The 19,439-nt window shown below is 43.1% G+C and overlaps 1 long non-coding RNA gene across 1 annotated transcript in view; it reads right to left on the reverse strand.

Annotated features, from left to right (window-relative positions):
• Nucleotides 1–2,576: 2,576 nt before the first annotated feature.
• LOC108445617 overlaps nucleotides 2,577–19,439 on the reverse strand; it is a 36,395-nt gene continuing 19,532 nt past the window's right edge. The window contains exons 4-5 of the long non-coding RNA XR_001860551.1: nucleotides 3,809–3,828; nucleotides 2,577–2,642 (exon numbers count right to left, since the gene is read on the reverse strand). This is a non-coding gene — a long non-coding RNA (uncharacterized LOC108445617). The remainder of the gene's footprint in view (nucleotides 2,643–3,808; nucleotides 3,829–19,439) is intronic.

Consider the following 19,439-nt stretch of genomic DNA (forward strand, 5'->3'; position numbering starts at 1 on the left):
GATACAGAAAGAGTGGGAGGAAGGGAAAAAACTTCTAGAATTCTTTCCAGTTATACACTAGAGAGAATACATGCAAACTTTAGCTTTGTGCAAGAACTACATCTCAGCAGAAGCAGCATCCTGAGCCTTGCTCCAAGTGTGTTTTAACCAGCTCCAATTAAATTGCTGGGAGTTTATCACCCACTGAACTCTGTGCTTCAGGCAAAACCTCTCATGAGACTGCAGAGTAATTCCAATACATGACTAATATATTGCAAAACTCCTTTATGGATCTTTTCACTGTCATGGCTATCCATGTCTTGGACTGTGAAAAGTTGTTGTATTTTTTCTGTGATCAGCTGTCAGTCAGGTGGATGAGAGACAAAACTTATCAGCACCTTAACACAAATTATTTCTCAAGTTTTGCAGATGTTTGTGAAGAATTTGAACCTACTCACACATCTATTCTAGACCATTTGAAAAAGTGGGTGATGGGATGACTTTCCTCCTCCATCCATGATGGGGGACTGCAGCAGTACAACAGGATTACTTTGCCCCAAAGGAGCTGTTTTCTACCTTTCACATTCCAAGCCTCCCAAATGGTTTCACAGCTCAGTGTGATAGATGAAGAACTCATCATTTGGAAATAGTTTATAAAGACAATTTTTATCTTAGGAATAAACCTTAGAAATTCAATGTTAGATTTGTAGTTTCAATTGTTAAATTTTTTTTTAGCACTTCCCAGTAATTTTAGTATTTTCCACATGATTTTTTTTTCCATTTTTCAGAGCACAGTTATTAATGCATCATAGTAATAAACTGATGATTAATTGTACAGGGAGGGGAAGTGAACGAGAAGGAGAAGAGGAAGGGGAGGGGAAAGGCGAAGGGGAGAGCAAATGGGAAGGGGGAGAAGAAGAGAAAGAGAAAGGGGAAGGAAGGCCCCAGTGGGTCATTTAATCCCACTCCTGAAACCACATGCATCATAGTAATAAACTGATGATTAATTGTACAGGGAGGGGAAGTGAACGAGAAGGAGAAGAGGAAGGGGAGGGGAAAGGCGAAGGGGAGAGCAAATGGGAAGGGGGAGAAGAAGAGAAAGAGAAAGGGGAAGGAAGGCCCCAGTGGGTCATTTAATCCCACTCCTGAAACCACACTGTGACTGTAGGAGTGAAGTGTCTCAGATAATACCTCCTCAGCAATGCTCTAGGAAAAGAAACCAGACCATATTCAAAAACTATTTCAACACACTTCCTTAAATTAGGTTCTACACATGCTGAACATATTTCCAGCTCTATCCTTCTGCAGTAGTGGCACAGGTGGGATTCACCTGAGCCCACAGTCCCCTTCTGCACAGGGAGTTTCCCTCTCAGCCCAGGCTAAAGGCAGCACAGCTGCAAGTTCTGGCAAGTACAGTGCAATCAATGAAAGCAGGCAACCAGTGGGAAGTTTGTTTGTCCTTTATCATTAATTAAAGGAAGATACCAGAATAAGTGATAGGAGAAAAAGCAATGCAGAATTTAAAAAACCATCAGGATTGAAGATGACAATGTTAATAGGAATGAAGCAAACGATCTTAGCCCAGAATTGCTGTTTCCTTCACTGACTGTAAGCTTTTAGCTTATAAGCCCTTCTCCAGCTGCCTGGTAACAGAATAGCAGACTCCAGGCACTGCAGCTTGCCTTGCCATGATCAAGCTGGAGGCCCTGCCAGGCAGCTTGGTGCAGTAATAGAACAGCCTGACGGCACCTGTGGAAACAATACAACTGCCCAGCCATGTGCTGCAGCTGCAAGCAGAGAATTTACACCAATGGGTCAGGCCACAAGTAAGTTAGAAGCAGGGCTTGTTCCTACTGTTGTTTTATGGCCACTTTGATCAATTAATTTAATGGTCATAGAGAGGACTCCTGTATCAGCCTCTCAACCCTATCGATTTCACTCTTTCTGATGAAGCTTTTCACCTTTTTACTATTTTGGCAGCTGTTGGAAACTACAAGGTGCTGATGAGAAGGAGAGAGAGGTGCCAGACCCACGCTAACTACCCCATCTGCTTCCTGCAAGCAAGGTGAATGAGAAGCACCTACAGTATTTTCAGCATGGAATATTTATCACTTGATTGGCACTATCACAGAGGCAGCCTGAAAGGTTTCCTGCATCTGAAAGTGCAGCATAATCATTCCCAGAGTACAGTGGCAGGTGTTGAATGCCAAAGAAGTGCAAGACTGGGCTCCACACTCACAAGGTATCTGCTACTTTTGCAAAGCACAGACACAGCTCTTCAGGTTTTGTTTTGCACTGATACATTGGCATTTCTCCCTTCTTATTTATGAGTTGAGTTTCTCCTCATATGGGGTGCTACAGAAGGAAAAATTACACCAGCTCTTTTAATAAAAAGTCCAGAAAAATAAGGCAAGTCAAATTCAGAGTTCTTGATGAAGAGATTAAACTCTGCTCTAAGCCTGCATAGGTGTTTTAGAATCCAGACCTTTCACTCACATCCACAAAGCCCTCCCTGACTTTAAACTTCATTTGAGCAGCTGACAAAGAGTTCAGAGGAGAAGGGGGAGGCAAAGTTTGGAATATAAGATTAAAGGACTTCCATTTGGTTTCCCAAATGACTCAGTCAAGCTCTTTACTGCACATTCACAGTTCCAAATGAAGGCCTGTACAAAAGCAAATGATGAACATTTTTGAGAAGCTGACCATCAGATTAGTTAGGAAGCTCTGTACAGAATAAAGAAGGTTTGAGCTGCAAAATTCAACTCTATGTCCATGTACAACCCTTTCCTAGAGTTCAGCAACACCCAGTTTCAGGACCAGGCACTTGCTGTTTCTTCCCATCAAAAGAAGTTCCATCCTTTCAATTTCAAACTGAGTCTGGTACACAAATTAAAGGATGATCATATTTAGTGTTTTTATTTAGACATAACCACAGCTCTGAGGAAAAAATAACATTCTTCCCTTAGCAAAACTATTCCAAACCTGTATTAAAGACAGCAAAGAAACTATTTTAGTTAACATTTAATGGCTTCTTCAGGATACAAGGACTGCTAAAGTAATTGCATTTTATTTTATTGCAGCAGCAAAGGAGGAGTAATGCAGGGACTGTAAATATCCACCTTTAGCAAACCTGCCCAGCATATGCAAGTGCTGCATCAGATTGTTTTAATGAGAGTGTAATGTATGAATCAAGAGAAGTCATTGTGTGGTGTTTGAACCTCATTTACAGTGTTAGAACCACTTTATGACACCACATTTCATTCTGACAGTAAAAAATAACTGAGGAGGAACAAAATATGGTGGAAGGGTGGTTTTATTATGGCTTTTATGTTGCCTGCCACGCTGCGAGCTCCCTGGACAAACACTTTTGTACTCCCAAACACACAGGACACCTTATCCTTGCAGTGCAGGGCTCAGTGAACAGTTCTGCTACAAGCCATGAGAATTATCAGAACAGGTAAAAATTCCCAGTGGCCCTGTAAATTTCTGCAGATACGATGATTTTGACACTTGGGCCCAAAATTCTTCTAGACAACGAGCTCATGGGTAGCACTGAGCACCAGCACAAGGCACATGAGATTCATCTTTATTTACTTCCCAGAGCACGGAAGGAGGAATCAGAAATTTGCAAGAGTATTTTTTAGATGACATATTTGAAAAGTAGTCAAGTGTGATGCAAGTCATGCTGAACACAAAGCCACTCCAACAGCAATACACTCTCCATTGCTTTTAACTTCACTGGAGTCTCACAGAATTTAGCAATAATCAAATTGTTTAAAAGTGATCAGTCAACAGAATTTCCAAAGCATTTTGATTACAAAACACTCACCTGCAATTTGTCGGGGAGACCTGAAAAAAATGGCAACAAAAGCAGCATTACTGTGGATCCCATAATTTTGAAATTGTCCCATCCATCAAACCATAAAATAAGACACAGAGCAGGAGAGACAGTTACATAAATACATTCACAGCATTGTCTGAAGAATGGGAGAAGAATGTCAGCACTTGTCAAGTTGGATATAACAGCCATGAGAAACTGGCCACAGATAAAAATAGAAGTGGAAAACCAAATGAGTACTAACATGGGGAAAGTGTCCAGTGCCTTTTACCTTGCAGCTCTTTATGATAGTATAAAAACAAGGGGAGAGGTTACACTGGCACTGGCATGGCTCTGATAGCCAGCTAGGAGTACACTTGTTTTAGACCAGAGTGAAGGCCAAGTGAGCTGAGTGTGCCTTCAGATCTGAGAAGGAAGACAGAAGAATTGGTACCTGGATTTTCTGCGATGTATCTGAATGTCTTTCAAAGTTTCCCCCCCTCATTTTTAGGTTTTCATTAATTCCTGATGATCTAGCTTTAACATGTCAGATTACAGAATGTCAATTTTGCCTTGGTTTGAAGATTCATATCACACCTTTGAAAAATCATATTACACCTCTGTTTCCCATACTGCATTGATTGTTTGTAACCCAGTATTGGGTGCTGAGGCCAATATCTGCAGCAGGATGTTTTCCTGACTGAAACAAGGATTTTATCCATAATGCAGGCAGGATTAAAAACCCATCTTGCAAGGAACAGCAGGTGTTCTTTGCATGTCCACAGAAATGCTTGTAAGAAGTACTCAGCACCAAATAAAGAAATTACAATAAAATACACTATTTAGGAGGTTGATGGTTGTTTTTTAAAAACACTGTATGTCCATATGTGAATTATAAAACATGTTAAGGGAGTATAAGTAGAATCCAGAGACACAGATGCTAATCCATACACAATCCAGGATACATAGTGTAGATACAAAAATGCTGCTAGCAAGGATTTTCTTGCTATTTTCTAAGTCCGTGAGAGACTTTTCTCTCACACAGAAGAGGTAGCAGGGAATGTAAACAACCAAGCCACCTGCAACCTTGGAAAGTCTTGTTTATGGTATAGTAGATAAATATTTTGACAATGGATGTTTTAGGATTTTGGCCAATCACCCCCAAGGGGTTGCTGGTGCTTTGTCCAATTAGACTATGAAGAAAAAAGTCTATAAAAGAGTTTGTAAAATAATTAAATAAATCAATCTTGCTGCACGATTCCTGCCTGCTGGATCTTCTCTCCTCCTCCTCCCTATGGCTGCGGGACACGGTGATGTACCCTAGGGTCCAGGCCGGTGGTAATAACATAGTGAAGTCTTCTGCATTTCTAGATGGGGAATTTAGGTATTAAATGGCAGATGCCAGTCAAGAAATTACATGTCTGCAAGTTCACTTGAGGTGAAGAATTTTGCCAGAGACTGCTCTCACTTGAAGGCAGCAAGCAGGTACTATCTGCTTGGTCTCTGAATTCAGAGGGAAAAGACAGTTAAATGAGTTCCTTCAGCTCTCTGAAATGGCTCAAATTAATTAATGGTTCAACTTGCTTCTGGTGCATGATAAGATGCATGCAGTGAGGGATGAATTAAATGAGAAAAATGCGAAGGACTAATTATAACACTGCGCTGAAAAACAGCAAAGGAAGAGATTATCTAAGCACCACAATCATCTGACAGACATACATTTTTTTCTCTCTTATTAACAGAAAACCCAAACACTGTGATTTGTCAAGTGGTACAAATGAGCATCATAATGCTTCTCAGACAGCCTTTTGGCCATTAAAGAATGGATAGTTGAAATCTAAGAGAATTAAAGTTTGTTGGGAAAGAACTCACGTATCATTAGTACAATATGTCCCAAATACCAATGTTTAACCTGCTCCAGAAACCTAAGTCATGTTGTTATCCCCAAAAGCAAGATAGGGCACACACCCCAAAAAATCACTTGGCCCAGGTCACCCAGAAAAGAATTTATCACAGCCAGTGAAACCAAAGTCCTGCATCTCCAAGTCCTGTGCTTCTTTGCAAGGGAGTTTAATTACTTTCTATGCATTACTGAATTAAGGAGGAAAAAAAAAATGTACAAGGTGAGAGAGCCACACAGCATAAACCAAAGCAAACCCACCAAAAAAAACCTAAACAGTTTTTTGTTGTTAAAAAGACACAGCATCTACACTTGCAGCTCCCTGGAGTTTCTGTCCTGGAAGTGCATCATGGCAGCTCCCACTACTTGGGCTGTGTTGAAACAGGTCATGGAAGTCACTCACTCCCTGTCTCAAAGCTCACAACTTGCAGCTCATTTTTACCTTCCTCGAGCTGCCCACCTCCCAACACACCTCCAGCTGCACTCTTTTCCTTGAAATCTTATTTGCTCTTGTTTTCCATGACTGTTTCCTCTGGGTTTACCTTTACACACCTGCCTGGGCACCTCTGATGCAGCCATCAGCTGTCACACTCCTTTTGTTCTTCACTGGATCTGGCCCTAAACTCCTGAAGTTGAAAAATGTGTGTGAAACATGATCAGACTGATGAACTGTTCACATTTCTTCAGAATTTTTGGCAATTGGTCTGCACTCCCGTACTGGACAAGAAAACTACACGTTCTGCTTGCATCTCCACTCTGTAGCTACCATGACATCAGCTCCCTTTAATCCATTAGCAAGCCTGTCAACAGTGCTGTGCAGGTGCTACTCGACAGTTATAGCCAGTGCACCAGCATTTAATAGAAATTAAAATTTATCACCCTTTCCACTAGCACCACCTCACTCAGAAATAAAATTTTACAATGTCAACTGTACGAGAATCACTAAAAGTGTCTCCTTCATGACCTTGAGATTTTATCATAAGACAGCAAAACAAACCTCTGAGAAAAGTTAGGAATAATTATGGTGTATTTCTGGGGAGAGGGTCTCCATGAATAATGCACATAAAGCACAGACACACCCTCTCCACTAATACCAGCTTAATCTTTAATGAATTCTTTGGTTGCAGCAGAACTCCTTTTTATTATTAATAAAGGTTTATTTTTATTGCAGCGTGCTCTGCAGCCTCCAGACCACATCCAGCACAGTAAAAACACACAAGAGCAGCGTTGACAAACATATTCTGTGAGATGGCCCCTGCCTGCCCTGAGGCATGACTAAGCTAAATAGTGTGGAAGGACAGCATTACTCCCACATTAGTCTGAGCAATGAGGGTCTGGATTCTCCTTCTTATTTTTATGGAAATTACATATGTAATTATTCATTTGGGGTCATGTAGAAAGCCAGTGGCAGAAGCAGAAACAGAACGCAGAATTAATTCCCAGCTCATTTTTCTAATCTCCCTTCCCTTTACAGTCATCTTTTAAGATTCATATTATATCTATCAAAAACATGTGACAAGAACATGCCAAAATAATGTGCATCTTTCCCTTCATTAAACAGAAGGGAAATAAGACACTGAATAGATCCAATAATTTGCAAAACTTTGCAAACTGGAGATTTTCTTAGCTCTTCCCAAAAGCCTTTTCCCCTTGGAATCCTGTGGATGATCCCTATGGGGGTCTGTGCACGAAGTGGTCTGTAGAGCACTGCCACTTCTCCATCCTGTAGGGTGGCTACTGTCCTTGGACACACCTTGCCAGCCCATGGTCACTGTTTATTAGTGCTGTTGGGGCCACACAGCACTGGAAGAGACCCTGGTGCTCTGTGCTACTTTCCCTGGGGCATTCTCCTTGCGTTTAAAATAAAACTGGATTGTTTCCAACACCTCTCACTCTGCTGCCCACAGTTTGGGTATTTTTCTGCCTACCCTTTGTGCTGTCTTTATTCTTGAGTGACAAGATCAAGACTCCACCATTCCCACTTGTCTCCTAGATGAAGTTTGCTAAAACCTGAGCATTTGGGGTTGTTTTAGCCTTTCTTGGGGTACAGTGACCACCTTGCTCTCTGGAGACAATTCCTTAGGGTCGCCTTTTTCTCTTCCTAAAACCTCTCCAGCATTGCAAGCCCATCAGAGGCAATCCCAGAGCTCCCAGCTCTCTGGAGAAGTTAGTTATCTGCTTCAGCAGCCAAGTCAAAACCATAGGAACACCACCTTATATGCCCACGGTCTTGGTTTGCTCAGTCACAAAAATCACACAGAATCACAGAAGGGCTCAGGGTGGAACGGACCACAGTGGGTCATCTGGCTGAACCTCCCTGCTCAAGCAGGGTCATCCCAGAGCACAGGGCACAGGACTGTGTTCAGGTTTTTGAATATCTTCAGTGAGGGAGACTCCACAGCCTCTCTGAACAACCTGTCCCAGGGCATGGTCAGTCACCTGCACAGTAAAGATGTTCTTCCTTATATTCAAGTGAAACTTCCTGTGCATCAATTTCTGCCTATGGCCTCCTGTCCTATTGCTTGGTAAGAGAACAGCCTGGATCCTTCCTCTTGGCACCCTCCCTTCAGATACTGACAGACGTTGGTAAGGCCCCCTCTGCATCATCTCTTCTTGAGGCTGAACAGGCCCAGCTCCCTCAGCCTTTCCTCAGAAGGGAGATGCTCCATTCCCTTAATCAGCTTCATAGCCCCCCACTAGACCTGTTCCAGCAACTCTCTTGCCCTGAGGAGCCCAGAACTGGACACAGCACTCCAGATGTGTCTCACCACGCTGAGCAGAGGGGCAAGATCACCTCCCTTGACCTGCTGGCAATGCTCTTCCTAATGCACATCAGGATACCTTTGGCTTTCTTGGCCACATGGGCACTGCTGGCCCTTGTTGTCCACCAGGACCCCCAGGTCCCTCTCCACAGAGCTGCTTCTCAGCAGGTTGGCCCCCAGCCTGCACATGGGGTTGTTCCTCCACAGGTGCAGGACCCTGCATTTGCCTCTGTTGAATTTCAGTTCCAGCTCCACTGCTTCAGACACCAATGTCACATAGTATTACCTCTCATCCACTTTCTGAGAAAGAGAATAAAAGAGACTTCATATTTAGTTCTTCATCTTGGTTTGTATGGTCAGCTCACTGCCCAGTCCAGCAATTGCTTCCCCTGATGCCTTGCTTAGGCAAAAGTCTCTGTCAGGAGTTACAGCTCTACATGCATCACTTAAATAAATGCACTCTCAAAACACAAGAACCATGTTTCAGTCCTAAATAAAGCATTTATCTGAGCAATAAAACATATAATGTATGTTGACAATTTTCAATGCACACATGGGCCTAGCACCACAAAGACTTCTTTTCTTTATATGATTTATAGCATAAGAATACTCTTTCTTAATCTTATAGGACTAATCCCAAACTGGTCATCTGAAGAAAAATCATCAAGCAGCTGACCATTTTCATTATGTTGCTGAGTTAAAGAACAACCCACCAAAATCAAAATGAGGAAATTCAAGCCATCAAGTCATGCTGAACATTTGTGAGAGTAAAGCAATTTGAAACCTGCATTGACTAGCTAAACCTCTGGTACTAAAGATAAAAATAAATTTTCTCCAGCTCTAAGTGCATTGGGTTACATCTGGAAAAACTGAGACTGGAATGCCCTTGAAGCAAAATGTCAGAGACTCGCCATGCCAATTCCAAAACCAGTTCCTATTTCAGAGGAAAATCAGACTTGCCTCCTAAATATAGATAATTATTCTCAGGAATAACTGAAGAAGTGCCCTGCATAGACTGCAAGTCAAAATGAGAAATGCTATTTCAAATTTAGGAGAGACAAGCTCATAAGGGTTTAGATAGTGTTAGCTTCATGATTCTGCTTCAAATGGGTTTTTTTGCTATTTGAGACAATAAACTCTAGCAACAATTCTAGTCTACACACTAACAACATTATAAACCCCAACAGTATTTTACATTGTGTTCTTCACCATTTTGTGTGACTGAGAGTCAAAGGCACCAAGAGCAGAAGAAAGTGGTTTTGATCCCAGGACTTCTCAGCACACTGACCTGTTCCCATAGACAGCAGCATTTCCCACCTCCTTGGAGCTGACTTTACTCCTCTTCCCTTGTGCATGGGGCTTCCCTCAGCTGTCTTGACTCAAGCTTCCTCCTGGCTCTTAAGCTGAGGCAAGTCTTGCCTATCAGCCCCTTGCCATTCCAAGGAGTGACATCCTGCACTTCCCTGGCACAGCGCTTAACATAACACATCGCCCTTGATGAGCAATACGTTGCATTTTCTGTTAGGTGTTATCTTGAACTACAGGAAATCTCTAGATTTGGAAAAGGTATCAATCTAATTCAGCTACTGCCCAAGAAACAAATCATACAGTACCCATCTTTTACTCTTAGCAGCCTCACCTGAGGCTACTGACCACAATTCTCAAAGGATACTGCTACAGATTTCCAGAATGCACACTGGAGACAAGAAAAGCACACTGCAAAACCCCATGTGTTATTTTTATCAGAATTGATAAAATCTCACTGCTAGTTTTACAGTAGCCTGTTAAAGCCATAAAAAACCAGGGAGACAGCTGTGTGTCAGTGCTTGGGCATCGAGTTCACAGTATGGGATATACAAACAAGCACACTGCTACTCTGGTCTCAAAGCCCACTGCAAAATAGCATCCTACAGACTTATCTGTCAAGCTGCAAATATTTCTTTTACAGCTACCCTGAAGAAGAACTTTTTGTAGTATATTGAACTTTTGGATGGGGCTGTGGAGGGCTGTTCCTAAAAATATTGACTAATGACTTCTTCTAGCACCTTCTTTTAAACAAACGCCATTGGGCAAAGAGACAGACACTTTACCAGGCACAATATTGTCTTTTTAAAGGCACATAGATCTGTTTCTGAATTTTCAATGTGTTTTGTAGATTAAGTACAGAAAATGCCATCTGCTAATCTGCTTCTGCTGCACACAAAGAAACACTGCCTGGGCTGTTTCTGGTGGTTTGGGATTACAGCCCCTCTCTGCTGCTTGGGAAAAATATGCGATGCATGTCATCAAATCAGTTCCACTGAGTTCTTTGTAGCTTATCCCACAGTGCCACTGTCTGCCAGGGGGTTTCCTGCTCACCCACAGCCAGTGAAATGATTCTCCAGTTACATACAGCGTGGTAAACTAACCAGCTGTAATGGTTTGACCAGACACTGGTATTTAGCAATGCCTGCCATGTGCCCAGCTACCTGCTGTGCTGCCAGAAGCAAGTGCTTATGCAATTCCCCTCCTTTCTTGGGCTTGTCCTTTCGGTCTGGAACACAAAGAGGTGAGAAGGTACTAAACCTCGGCGCTGGCAGTGCTGTCTGTGGGCAGTCACCTCTTTGTGAGGGAGCACATGGACATGCACACAGTTCTGGAAGAACAACACAAGCCTTGACCACCCTGCATGAGACTTGGGAGGCCCTGGTCTTTGGCAGAACTCATGTCAAGTGGACGAAGCTAATAAAACAGATAGCACTGCCTTGGGACAGTCAGGCAGAAGTGGCAAACAGCAGCACAAGGCACAAGAGAGTGATCTCCATTTATTTTATACAGGAAGTTCAAATATTACTCCAAGCCACATTCTGATCTTAGGCCTTTTATTTCTTAATGACAAGTAAATCAACCCACCCCTCTCAAGCTTCTGGTTGTCATCACCAAGAAGTAAGAGAGGGATAAAAAATAGAACACAGTTTTGAATACTCCAAAAACTTAATTAGAGCAGCTGCATCTGAAAATGGGATGGGCAGAAAGGGAGGATTATTTTTCTCATTAGTGACCACCTGAAAACCAGGCCTCTGAATTGTCTCCTGCCGAGTACTGCACATTTCTACTTTGAAAATCTTGACCTAGAAAGCAAATGTGTATTTTTAAATAATTAATAGCATTCTCTAAATGGAATTTTCCAGCCCCAAATGAGATGTGCAGCTGAGTTCCCTGAGAAGAGGTATTTATAATGGAAACATTGACACAGCCGAAATGATGATGCACTGAGTAGCATTAAAGCTTAGCACATGCTTAGTCATCTCATTCTCCTTATCAAATCAGAGCTGGTCCAACAAAACCTCTCGTTGCACTTTGCTTGGCCTCAGTTTAAACATCTCCACAGCTTACAAACACACATTGCCAAGCCAAGTGTTTTCAAAGTCTAACATCATTAAACCCCACAACTTGATAAGTACACAAAGAGCAAGGCGTGCACCCAACAAAAAGGGCTGTGCTCCAATTGCCTCTGCCCTAATGCTGGTACAGGGATCTGGGAATCTTCCTCTGTGTCCAAATGACTTCAGAAGCAAGGCAAGATCCCTCAGCCTAGCCACCAGCTGCTCTGCTTTGGCCCTCCTGTGTTGGCTCATGCCTGCATTTCCAAAAGAAGTTAACACCATCCTTTTGGTAAATGACCTTTACATATTTAGGGCCAAAACCTGCCTTTTGCCATATAGATATATACACACTCACATACACAAACACACATTTTTTACAGTACCAAAAGCAACAAAAACTATGTTTTTGAAGGCCTTGAGGAGTCAGACCCAAACCTGGACAGTGTCATCACTTTTTTTCAGCTCTATGTGTCTCAGTAAGATTTCTCCTCCCTGCATGTTGGAGCATGTGTAGCCTGGACCTTTACTAATTGAGGTTGCTTTTGAAACTGGATCTCCTACCTAAATTTTATGCTATCTGGGACAAAACTGGACTAGAATGTCCCTGAAAAGACACAGGATATGCCATAAAATATATAAACCTACAGAGCAAATGGGCAGAATGACAAAGAAACAGGAAAACTCCAGGGACAAGAAAACTACAGGAAATAGCTGAACAAAATATGTGATTACTTGGTGTAAGATGCAGAGATGCATACAAGTGAAACATCTGTATCCTTGCAGGCAACAGGATGTTTTCATTGATTTCCATAAGATCAGAAGCTCATTCTCTGAATTTTGTCATGATAGACACAATCAAAGAGGAGTCAAGTGGAGCTGGTGATAAAATTTGGACAGCAAAAGAGAGAAAATTTCCACCAAAAAATTACAAACCTTCAGCCAAACATCAAAATACTCTAGCCCAAACCATTAATAGCATATATACTTCCTGCATTCAGGAACCAGAGGAGATTTCACCTGACATTAGCCATACTCCCTCATTAAAACATGTATCAATTACCTACTGGATTAATCATCCTGCTCTTAAATATAGACTAAGGCTTTTGGGTCAGTCTAGCTTTGCCATGATGAACCATGTTTTGCTTTTGTTGACAAGAACCAGCACATCCTAAGAAACCCACTGTGATTCATTCGTCACATCTGAGGTAAAATGGTAATAAAATGGTAATAAAAGCACTCTCCTTTTGAATAACAGTGTTCAGCATTTCAAAGACTAAGAGCACAGACTCACTCACTCTGACAGAGACCATGAGGTAAGTTATCTACCCAAAAAACATCACTGGTTTATAATAATGTATTTGTATAATCTCATGCATTGTAACAGTAACTCTCTAAGGTTTATCACACTGGCTGCAGGCAAGAAACTTCTTGAGCATCAGAGAAATGGTGGAAGATGAATCAGGGAACTTCTACGTCAGCATCTTCTTGAATAATAAAATACATGCTGTAATATTTCCCTGTGGTATTCAGGAGCCAGTCACCAAGGGGGAAAAAACCAAACCTTCCTACCATGAGTCTTGAATATAACATTTAAATTCTATTAGTGACGCATGTCGCAGATAAGTAAATAAATAAGCAGAGGATTAAGAAAGCACAGCAGGCCTTTTTACGTAAGGCCGTGATATTTTATTCATCTGCTGAGAAGAGAGAAGTTTGCAGCTACCCAGGGAGAGCTGTTTCAGATGCACAGCGAAGCAGAAGGACAGGATGCAGCTCAGTGCTGTTAAGCAGCAGGGACGCAGGTGGGGAAGTGCAAAAAAGATATTCCCCTTAAATGTTCAGGTGGCTTCACTGCATGTTTATTAATCAGGGCAAAAGCTATTTTCTTCAGACAGCAGAAAAGACAGCTGCTCTGTCAAAAGCAAAGTAAGAGACACTCAGGACACTGCAGGCTGCTGTTTGTGCCTGATGGCAGGCGTGTGGTGTTCCTAAGCTGTGCAGCTACTCAGGGATCAAATGGGCAGCACTGGGACCAGCTGCCTTTCAGTCTTGTTGGACACTCTGCTGTCTAAGATGCTTCTCTTGTTATTTGGCCATAGCAGGATGGAGCAGGACCTAAGCAGAGCATTAACCCTGCAATGGATCCTGACAGTGACAATTACAACCATCCCAAAGGCTGTGGGGTAAAAAAGATGGATTTACCCTACCTGCACATTATGCATCCTTTCCCATGCTGTTTATTTTTACAGAGCCATTTGCCCATACTTTCTCCAAAATACAGATGTATCCTTCAAACTGAGGGAAAATCAAGACATTTCCTAAGTTTGTAACATGGGCCTGGGTAGATGTAAGAGCAGCACCCTTCAACCAGACCACTGAAGCAATAAATGATGTCTGCTACACCACGAGATGCAGGTTTGTGGGTAACTGCTACCTACACTCCCTGCAGGAAAAATGCTGTTTAATACACAGAGCATGCTGCTGTGGCAGAAGGCATCACAGCTTCTGGGAAGTAACATCATTTCAGAAATGATGGGCAACAAAACCTCCCACTGGGCTCAAGAGCAGCTTCTAAGTCTCAGCACTTCTAAGGGTCAGGTCATGCAGCAAAAGCAGTCATGGACCTCTGAAGATTCCAGCATTCCCAGTCATAAGCTAAAAAATGCAGATAGTAGTAACAAAAAGAGAAATAAGCAAGAAAATCATTGCTGTGAAGGACTGGTAATGGAATGCAAGGAGGAGCTCACTGCTGATTACAGCATGAATCAATCTCCCTTGTGAACCAGAGGCAATAATACCTGTAAGATGCAGAAAAAATACCTCTGTCTCAGCTGACCTTATGTTCCACCTCACTGACCTTCCACTTTGTTTACACTGGCCACATACAGGTGTAATTGCCTGCAGGGACTTATCAGCACAATTTAATACAAGAAAAGGAAAAGAACTGGCAGGGGAAAAAAGCAAATGGTTGTGTTGCCTCCAGACGTGCCAGCAATTCATATCCATAACCTCCCTGTCCGAGCAGCCATAGGACACGCTGTAACAGCAGGAGGCCTTGCACTTTTACAGGAGTTCTGCAAACACAGGAACTGGACTCAAGCTGCTCCAGCACCTAGGCAGTACTTCAGAGTGTCCTGTGACACCTCAGCACAGAGGGGGAAGGAGGGAAGGAGGGAAGGAGGGAAGGAAATCAAGTCCATACTTCAGCCAGGGCTGGCAGATTCAAGCTTCGTGTACCACCAGCAGGACCCAGGCAACCCAGCCAGTTACCCAGCCATTATGTACCTATCTCTTCTCTCTTCCACACTGAAAAGACACAGTCTTCTGAGTCACTCCTTGCACAGAAGCTATTCCATATCTATGGTAACACTTTCATACTCGCTGCCCTTCTCTGAACCTTTTCCAGCTTTAATATACCCTTTAGAAATGAGGGGTACAGCACACGGTAATCAAAGCATGTGTGAATCACAGATCTATACACTGGCATAGTGACATTTTCAATTTTGCTCTTTGTGCCTTCCCCAGTCACTGCAAACATTTGATTTGCCTCTTTCAGTGCTGCTGAGATACAAGTATCCCCAAATGAGTGTCCTGAAAAGTTTTATTCTATGCCACCCTTAATAGAGTTCACCATGGGCGACTGCAGAAGAAGAATGTTATTACTTCAAAACAGGCATTTCCAGATAATCTCCTACCTCTCTTTGGTATTGAGTATAAAGTGACAATAAACATACTAATTAGAACATTCCAAGTGCAACAAGAAAAAATACCAGATCACACTCTGCTCTCCAGCCCTGGCCTAAGTTAAAAATTGTGAGGACAGAGGGGTGATGTGAATAGGCAGCTTTAACTTGCAACCACTAGCAAAAGTGAAAGCAAAAAAAAGAGGTGCAGTGGGGCTTCATTCTGTATGTTCCTCTTATTTACCCTGTCCTTTCCCCTTCTCTGTGCCCACACCCCCAGTGCCTTACAGGGGCACCCCAGGCAGGGCAGAGCAGCACTGTGGCACACAGGCAGCGTGGGCATGGAGGCACTCCCCAGCCAGGGTGAGCTGGCTCTGACCTGGGATGCTTCAGATCTGGCATCCAGCTTCTTGAAAACAAACAACAAAAATGTTCACATTGCTCTTCCCAAGTCCCCTGACTGTGCTCTCCTGTGTGAAGCACCGCAGACATGACACACTGTGATCCATCAGCAGCATCACAGGGAATTCTACACAACTTATACTGCTGTCATCCCCCAAGAGTCACAGTCACCAAGGTGTGTGACAATTTCCAGACAAGCCAATGCTATGTCAAAGCATTTCGTTTACAACCATCCTGCCTCAGTACAGTGTGGACCTGGTTCCCTGCAGCTGAGGGATATGATGGAGTAATGATCAGTGAGTGCTAAAATTTGGCAATTTTGCTGAGACAACCTAATAAAGGAGATAAAGAAGCACCTGACAGGAAAAAAAAGAAATCAGTTATCTGCTGAAACATTTCCCCTTAGTGCATGTAGGAGCCAAAAGCAAGAAAGACAGAGAGAAGAAGCACTCTTGGGTGATTAAGTCCAGGAAGTGAGTACTGAGAGCAGCTCCAATAGGATGATTTGAGAAACTTCTGATTTTATCAGATTTCAGCAAATTAATGAATATTTTGCAGAAATTGACCTGTTTTGCCAAAGCAGCCATAGCTAACAGGCAATTTCCATTCAAAAACTTGGGTTGTTAGCAAATTTCTGGCATCCCTGACATTCCTGGCTGTTTGGGTGGTCAGGCTCCAGGACCCTAACATTTCCAGAGCAAACAGCCATGCAGAATGTCCCCCATTCCCAGGACACCAAGGGCTGCAGTGCCAGGGAATCAGCAAGAGGGTTCTCCTACAGCCTTCCACAGCTCTGTCCTCTGCTGGTCCCCTAGTGCACTCTGATAAGATCTTCTTCACTCTGAAGGGAATTCAGTGGAAAAAAAAATCTGCTTTCTGCTCAAAAAATCCTTCATTCTGCACATGCCCCTTGGCCCTCAATGATATTAAATCTTTCTGCTTCGTTCTGGTGACAGGACTCAGGTTCTGCTCCACACTGCAGGCACATCACCTATTCCTTCTGTGTGCTGGGCTCCTCATCTGTAAGGCAGGCAAGACAGATTACAAATTTAAGGGCTGGTGTTCACAGTAGACCAGCGCATTACTATTAATATTCTACAGAGATCTTTTGTCCACCTCACAGCTGAACATGACCGATTCCCAGTCACCTCATTTTCATTTATGCTGGGGTCCCTTACACAATGCAGAAGTACAGATGGACCATAAAGCAGGTATAGATCATATTAATTGCAGCTCAGAGTGCCTTTAAACCGGACAGAGTGACATAAAGGGGCTTTTCTGTAAAGGAGAATCTGGTCCATCAGTCTTTTTAATGCCCATAAGCAGGTGATAACAAGCTGCAGTGCACTTTACAGATGGCTGGCAGCATGTAATAGAGAGTAACACACTGTAAATAGAGCCACTACACTGTGAAGCCATCAGGTGATGTAAATTGTCAGAGGGATAATGCTTGTAGCAGGGAACTTTAACACAGGCTTTAGATTATGGATCAGCTCTGGGCTTTCACATATGAAATTGTTCCTAACAAATGCAAGAGTGTGACCTGGCCTTAACTGAGCAGTCAGATCAGATGGCAAATATAAAGGAAAATGTGTTATTTACTCTGTTTTAAAATTATGTATACCAATCATTTTGCTATAACCTTCAGTTTTTAACCTATTCTGGACATGAATCACCATATGATCACCATAAAGAGAAATTATTCAACAACAGAGAATCCCAGTATTGTTTCCTCGGCATCTGTGTCCCAGCTCTTGATGGGTTGTGTCTGGGATCTGATCCAATGAAACCATCAGATCATTCGGTGTCTTCTTTTTTTCATATCTTTCAAGATAGGATTGCATTCCTCTTAGGCAAAATCTGAGCAAAATACCTGAAGAAAACCCCTGTATGAAAGTCCCATCCACACCTACTGCCAGCAGTAGTCCAGGTGCATCAGTGGACAGCTCTCTCCCTTCCATGCAAACCATCCCAACATGACATGACAAAGCACTGTGGATTTTGATTGTCCATGTATTTCACCAGGAATAGTAAATGCTTTAGAAATACTTAAACTACTTCAGGTTAACCAGCTATTTCATGTTTAACTTGAGCAACAGCACAACTTCATCAGAAAAAAAAACAAGTCTAAACATAACCAGAGAGAAACCAGTCAGATCAGATGGGGAAGAAGGGTCCATCCTGCATGTTCTCTAAAGGGACTGCTGGTACCTTCAGCAAATGCCAGAGCAGTTTTTTATGCCTCTGTGTAGTCTCCCCATTTCACAAGCACGGCTTCTCTGTTGCCATAGCAGAAAGTGACCTTCAAAAACCAACTATGACAAGCTTTTACAGTAATGGAACCTTTGTTTTATGAGCTTAAATTAATCAGGTAATCTTACCTACTGTGGAGATGTGTTTGTGCTCCAAAGCTGTTCCTGCCTGCAGCAAGATTTGTTAAGGCTCCAGGATTTGGGTTCAAAGCTCATGAAAAGGGCATCCTCAATTTGAAAAGCCTCTTATCTGATTAATCCCACTATAAATGACAAGAAGTATTTTACATTATTTGCTTATTGGAAGCCCTCTGTCCATGAGTTTTCATCACACCATAGAGTCAGCATCAGTAACATTTGCTCAGATCTTCTCCATGTGTGTGCACCTCAAGACTCTCCTCCTGTAATCTGTGTCTTCCATTTGGCACTCTCTGATGTATGAAGACACAAATCAAGTTTGTCTTTAGCAAACAGTCACAACATCTCAGCCAAAGCAATCGAGACTGGATTGCATGATGTAATGAGTAGTGGTCTGCAGCTCATCCCTAAAGCCACAGATTACAGAATCATTTAGCATTGGAAAAGCCCTCTGAGATCATAGGGGTCCAGCCTCTGACTGACCACCACCACGACAACTAGACCATGGCACTAAGTGCCATGTCCAGTCAGTCATTTCTTGAACTCTTCCAAGGATGGTGACTCCATCACGTCCCTGGGCAGCCAGTTCCAGTGCTCAACAACCATTTCTGTGAAAAAATTTTTCCTGATGCCCAACCTGAACCTCCCATGGTGCAGCTTGAGGCTGTGTTCTCTTGTCCTGTAGCTGGCTGCCTGGGAAAAGAGAACAACCCTCACCTGGCTTCAATCTCCTTTCAGGCAGTTGTAGAGAGACATAAGGTCACCTCTGAGCCTTGTCTTCTCCAGGCTAAACACCCCCAGCTCCCTCAGCCACTCCTCACAGGACTTGTGCTTCAGACCCTTCCCCAGCTCCATTGTCCTTCTCTGGACTCTCTCCCGTACCTCAGTGTCCCTTCTGAAGTGAGGGACCCAGAACTGGACACAGCACTCAAGGTGTGCCCTCCCCAGTGCTGAGCACAGGGGGACAATCCCTGCCCTGGTCCTGCTGGCCACACTCTCGCTGATCCAGGCCAGGATGCCACTGGCCACCTGGGCACACGTTGGCTCACATTCAGCCACTGTCCCCAGGACCCCCAGGCCACTCTGCCCCCAGCCCATAGCTCTGCACGGGGTTGTTGTGGCCGAAGTGCAGGACCTGGCA

This window comes from Corvus brachyrhynchos, unplaced genomic scaffold, assembly GCF_000691975.1.
Source record: "Corvus brachyrhynchos isolate BGI_N302 unplaced genomic scaffold, ASM69197v1 scaffold101, whole genome shotgun sequence".
Lineage (NCBI taxonomy): Eukaryota > Metazoa > Chordata > Aves > Passeriformes > Corvidae > Corvus > Corvus brachyrhynchos.